The sequence below is a fragment of the Anneissia japonica genome, unplaced genomic scaffold, assembly GCF_011630105.1.
Source record: "Anneissia japonica isolate Jap-2015-1 unplaced genomic scaffold, ASM1163010v1 scaffold287972_len269925_cov191, whole genome shotgun sequence".
In the NCBI taxonomy this organism is placed as follows: Eukaryota; Metazoa; Echinodermata; class Crinoidea; order Comatulida; family Comatulidae; genus Anneissia; species Anneissia japonica.
Genome location: NW_022686996.1, coordinates 255,500 through 262,179, shown reverse-complemented (window position 1 = coordinate 262,179; position 6,680 = coordinate 255,500). Strand labels below are relative to the sequence as shown.

The following is a 6,680-nucleotide window of genomic DNA, read 5'->3' as shown; positions in this document are numbered from 1 at the left end:
TCAACAGTTTAATGTCTTATTAATCATGTCCCAAAGTACAGTATTAGTTCTGCAAGTGGTCAACAAATTGTTTATTTAATGTTATTTAGATAGTTAATTTTATTAAACATGTATGCACAAATAACTTTGGAAGGCAATATTACTCAAAATCATGTTTATCTTGACTCTAAGAGTGCCGTATTTTCACTTTCCAATAATAACTTAGGCTTGAAAAGTCCAATTTCAATGAATGACCCCTCATTTTAAAGATAACATACTCAGGTACATGAAAATACCAATAACTTGAATTTCAAATTTTGCTACAACTTAGCCATTTTGCCACAACATGCCTCAAATGAGATTTTTTTTAAAAATATCAACCTTTACATGGCCGAAAATGGCACTCTCAGACTGTGACAGATGTGTTGGCTTGGTGTGGGCCTACAGTATATTTATATGTTTTATGGTCTGCCTGTCCGACGAGCTCTGTGCAGCGGGGGGCTTGACCTGTCCGGTGGGGGGACTTAAGCCCCCTGCCATCCCGCTGGCGCCACCACCGCAGACGAGTTACAAATGAAGTGACCAATTTTATCCAAGCGGGACCTGTTTTAGCGGCTAAAATAAATCTGGAGGACCGTTTTTAGTAGTCTGGCGGACTGATTTTGGCGGAAAAAATCTGTCCGCTGGACATTTTTTTGCAAGGACCAATTATGGCGTGACAGGCCTACGAATCGCCTTATTATAATTACAGTTTGCAGTATTCAGTTTTGTCATGTAAATACCTGTAGGTTAGACCAAATACTGAGTTAAGCAAGGCTTGGGCCTTTGTCAAAATTTTGATATGAGGATGGTAGATAAATGACATGACCCTTAGGCCAAATAAAATTAATCATTAGTTTCACGTCCCCGCCCGCGCCCGCACCGATTTTGGAGCTGCATAGATTTTTTTTACTATTTCCTATTTTTCTATAACAAAAATGATCGTTTTTCCGTTAAAAAAAATGAAATATTTCGAAGCTTTTCAGTGGAATTACAGCATTCGCGACGACATTTCTAGGAATTTACAAACAGCGACTGGATTGATAAAACTACTCTGATCGTCGTCTCGTCACCACTCGCGCTGCACACATGGTTTGGGATTTTCATTGACTTGACAGGTCTCTTGTTTTTTTGTGACGCGAGGATGGTAGACAACGGAGGAATAAGTGGATTATGACCGGTTGAGCCGCCAACAAGTTGAGCTGCCGGTCATTTCTATCAAACGCCAAGCGCGTCTCTCAGTGAGTGTAGTGCGTTAATTGCGGCGTATTTCAATTAACTTATTCGTTATTTGTACTATTTTGTTAAATTTTTTTGGGGAGTTTTTCAATTAATCTACTCGTTTTACTGTTTTATTCAATATTTTTTGGGCGTATTTCAATTTATTTACTCATTCTTGGTACTGTTGTTTGGGATGTATTTCAGTTTATTTACTCAATTATTTCAATTTATTTAATACTCGGTTTTTGCACTGGTTTATTAAATATTTTTGGGGCATATTTTTAAAAATATGTTAAAACGGAAACCAAACGTAAATAAACACATTAAAAATAATCAAGTTATTACATTTTTAATACGATTTTGCAATTATACAACTTCATTTATTTTTATAAAAATGTAGTACGTGTACATAAAATAATCAAAATTTTAATTTTCAATCACACAACTTATACATCACGAACGGCAATACGAGCAAATCAACGACTGACAAGACTGTGGGACGAATATGTAGCTGGTATCCGGGGAAGGGGGGGTCGGCAAGCCGACTGATCGAATTCTCAGCAAATTAACCATGGAAGATAAAACAAAAATAATAGTTATACAGTATTTACTATGGTTTTTTAATTTATATATTTTTATTCTTGTACTATTAGTTAAAGTTTACAGTATATTTAAATAAATAATTTAATTAAATAATTTAACAAAATAGTACAAATAACGAATAAGTTAATTGAAATACGCCACAATTAACTCACTACATTCACTGAGAGACGCGCTTGGCGTTTCATAGAAATGACCGGCGGCTCAACCGGTCATATGCCGAATAAGTTACTTATTCTTCCAAATGTACAGTACAACTATAATCGTCAAATTAACCATATATGGTACGTGTGGGCCAAGGATGTCTACCTAACTATACCAACATTGACAACAAGGCATCGACTTTTCATCATGAAAGATATGAGGTGAGTCAACCGTCTGGCGATCATCCGTCTGTACTGCTGTGTAGGACAGTTCCGCCTAGCCTACCTAGATTGACACAGTACGGGTGAGCAAAGTATCATATTCATAATTTAGTACCGTCCTGGATGCGGCTAAGCAAAACAAAACTATATATGGTGTGGTAGATCAGTGTAGATATTTCCAGACGTTTGGACCCTGCCAATTAACGGAGTAGGCCTAGAGGCCTATTCTAATTTCTACATCTCTAGTTATTATACACACTAGCCTATGACTCAAATAGTGTTTCATCAGGCTAACAAGTATAGTAGCCAAGATGTACAGACCTGCTGTACACAGGCCTACGCTATCTGCAAGTTAGTTTGAGGATGATGATTGATGTGATATACCACTCTACTGTACTTGGCCTACTGAAATGCTACTACTGTACTACTAACTACCATGTAGTGCTGTGTTGAAGGCTATAAAAATATAGAGTGATAATCATATTCATACCAAGTCCAGCTGTATGTCTTCGTTTAATATTGTATAATATTATTTGAACATAAAATCTTAACAGTTTGTTTATTTTTTTCCCCAGCTAAATGAAGGAAAGGAAGCACCACCACCTCCTATCAAGAGTGCTGATGTATCAATGTCATGCCAATTTCTGCAGTTCGGCACCCTTGTCAGTTTTTAAATTCACTGCAACTTTTGTACTAAGTATGGTATTATTAAGTATTTATTATAAATAAAAACTCAAGATAAGTGTCTAGCGTTCTCAAAATAATTTTATTGAACATACAAATGTTTTTGGGTATCACCCTTCATCAGGTATAGGTATATACATATTTTATTTTTTAAATTATGTCTATCTTTAGCATAGAATATTCATTGTAACATTTATAGATATGTTGTCGATGTCTTCCGTGTCAATTGCAGTAGTACTTCTCTTCTTGTACATCCTGGTACTGGTATTATTTTTAAAAAAACACCTTAAAATTTACTCTTAATATCACACCTTGATTAAAATTATTGTTTTAATCAATAACTGTATTTTATGAAATATTCTTAGTTTAATTCCTTTAAAAACAATAATTGAGATGTTTATGAAAATAAAAGTGTTACAATACAGTGTAGAGTGGTTGTTTTTTCTTCAATTATTGAATGCCGTGTTTTACATACTGCCATTTTCTTTGATAAAAAAATAGCAAATAGCAAATAATAAGGCCCCTCATCAAAAAAAAAAATGTCAAATTCCGGACGTGAAACTAATAATAAATTTTATTTTTCTTTATTACTGAGTGGAACCCATACGCCTATATGGATGACAGTATTACAAGAAAAATACTTAACTGTGCCTATAGGCTAGGCAATCTAGCTCAAAAAAGATCCAAAAGTCAAACAAATTGCAAACAAAGGTTTTTCTTTTTTAATCAAGTACATATGATGAGGGGATGAAATTCCACAAATCACACCTTGGTCACACCTCGGAAAATATACAAATTTGCTAAAATATGTAAATTTGGTTAAAAAATATAGGGGGTCTCATATCTTGGCAACTGCTGGTCGCAGGGAGTTGGTTTCTTTTTCAAATTATTCAGAACATGCATAATTCTATTTGCTCTAATGGAACATTTGCCCAAAAAGTTTGCGAGAATAATTGGTATACTTGTACTGTATTTTCTGAAGCACCGTTCGTTTTGGGGTTGCTACAATCAGCAGTTGTTACATCAGTGGCGTCACGCTTGGGCGCTAACGGAGGGGGGGAGCGCCAGGGCCCCAGGCGCAAGGGGCCCGACATTGTAATTAAAAAAAAATGTAATATAAACTATAATACCATAGTTTCTTTCAATGGGGCCCCGACAGTTTTAAACAATAAAAGCTGGATTCTGATTTGAGATCATGCTTCTGATTTTGTGATCAATCTGCTTTGTATTGTATATAGCCCTACGTTATTAAAACATGTTTAGTTCTCACTAAAATTGGTCTCATCTGTATTTATTTATTTACACCTAGAGTACATAGTTGTACTGTAGGCCTGTACCATTCTATGTTCTCTAACAACGCAGTTAACTTTCCAATCTCCAGCAAATTTTAAATAGCATCCAAAATCCTCCTTTTTGGAATGTAAGGAAATAGATAGTGCTTTTCCTTTGTTGGATCGATTGTAACTCCTGATTGTAGCAACCACAAAACGAATGGCACTTCAGAAATACAGTACAGTGTACCAATATTCTCTCAAACTTTATATCCTATCACGTTGCTTGTGTTTTAAGTTAATTTTATTGATTAATTTTTTATTTTATTTTTTTTTTTGAAGCGTACAGGCTTGGAATATTTGAAAATCCTTAAGTTAAATTATTTAAAGTTTTCTTTTTATTTTCAATGAAAAATAAATGCGATCATTAATATCGATCTTGGTACAATGTAAACCTGTAATCATATGACTACTTATACAGCATTTTACTATATTATAGGCCTAGACTAGGACGCCTCCTACTATAGTATAGAGGCCTAGTCCAAGACCTTGTTGCAAATCCCAGAAAAAAAGGCTAGCCTATAATGCCTAGCATAGGGCTCGTGATCGCGGTACCCTGACCATTAAAAATTAGCAGACGCATTGGGAAGCATTGTTCACGGCATTGGACTGCAGCAAAAAAAGATTCCCCCATCATTAATGGAACAGGCCCATGTCAAGCTTGGCTGATTAGTTTTGATTTACATTTCGCAGGTCTAGTTTCATACGCAGCAAAAGTCATGTCTAGTGTTGTTGTACTGTAAAATGCATTTCAAACCAGGCTGGTTTTTTATTTACGTTTTGGAATAGAATTTGGAGAGTGCGTTTGATCAAGTCAGAACTACGTTTTGAATTTGAATTACATTTTAAAGAAATTAGAACTACATTTTGTAAAATTTGAACTACGTTTTGGAAAATTAGAACTTCATTTTGGGAAACTAGATCTACATTTTGAGAAATTTACGCCTACGTTTTGATAAATTAGACGTTGAATTTTGCAATTACATTTTGATTTTAACATGGACTTTTGCTGCGTATGGCACCCCATAAATGGGGGCCTTTTGGAGCATATAAGAATATCTGACTTGCACCTGAGGTGCAAGTCTTTTTTATTCTCCACCCTTCCAAGTGCTAATGCATTCCCTCATCTTTACAAAATAGTAATGTTTGTCACAAAGCGGATTCAAGAAGGACACATGGTTTCTTCTATAAGTACCTTTAATTCTTTGATTTGATGGTACATTAAATAAATTACCAAATAATTGGGAAAAAAACCACCCAAAAAATATTACACAATAAAGAAAATAAAACAAAACTCTTACTACACCGTTCGTTCTTATTGGCCACAAGACACGTCCACGATCTAGTGTCGCCAATACACCGTTATTTTTCCCATGGCACGCACATTTCGCAATTAACTATTAACGGACACAATACTGAGTCGCTGCCTTGGTCGTTGGTCCCATGCTAATTATTTCCTGCAACAGAACAGTTCAGGGTACTTTTCACACATTCAGTTCCACACATGATACTGCATACATCATTTTTATTATTGGTGTTTCACATAGGATTCTGCACTCATTTTGTTTGATCCACAAAGGATACTGCATTTATTTCGGATCCACGCAGGGTAGACATAAATTTAATCCACACAGGATAACATTAATAGCTGGACATGCACATTGGTAGCATGAATAATATAATATTCACTGTATAATAATGTATAATACATACAAACTCTGATCCACACAGGATGCTTTACTCTGCCAGGCCCACACTTTATTACTGTAGTGCTGCTACAATCTCCATTTAGTCCACACAGGACATACAAACAGTCAGCTAACATTTCTGACCTTCTCTCAGTGCAGTTCCACCATCACTAACCCCTTTTTTCTATCCCATCATCCTACCACATCACATTGCATAATCTTTCTACCAGCTTCTCACTTCATAACATTGCATAACCCTATTCTTCACCCCATACCACACCACTTTCAGTCTCCACACAATCAATACAATACCTTAACAAACTTCATAACGTTACATAACCGCCTACTATACTGTTCACGTCATACAGCAACGTTGATTGAGTCTAATACCAGGTTGTTATAATCTAAAACCACGTGAACTGAGTGAGATGAACAACTACCGATGGTGCTCAAAATTATTGCTTTCCTCCTTAGCTTCGTGTGGCAAACCATGGAAGAACTTTTCTGGTCGAATTTTCTACACGAAGCTGAGTAGACATAGTTTCATACACGAACGCTAATTGGTTGGCTCGCCCAGTGCATAGCACATGGTAGCTGTTTCACGTACACGAACGCTTATTGGTTGGCTCGCCCAGTGCAGCGCATATGGGTTTAGTTTGTCTCAACAGGCCCAGAAAACACCACATCTCTGTTGTTTAGAATAGGCATGAAGGGGAATTCCCAAGTTATACCTTTGTCGTATAGGTAATCTTACAATATTTTCATGTTCTTTA

The 6,680-nt window shown here is 35.9% G+C and overlaps 1 protein-coding gene across 1 annotated transcript in view; it reads left to right on the top strand.

Annotated features, from left to right (window-relative positions):
• The window catches only part of LOC117118035, a 16,655-nt gene that overhangs the window by 4,539 nt on the left and 5,436 nt on the right, over positions 1–6,680 (top strand). The window lies entirely within an intron of this gene.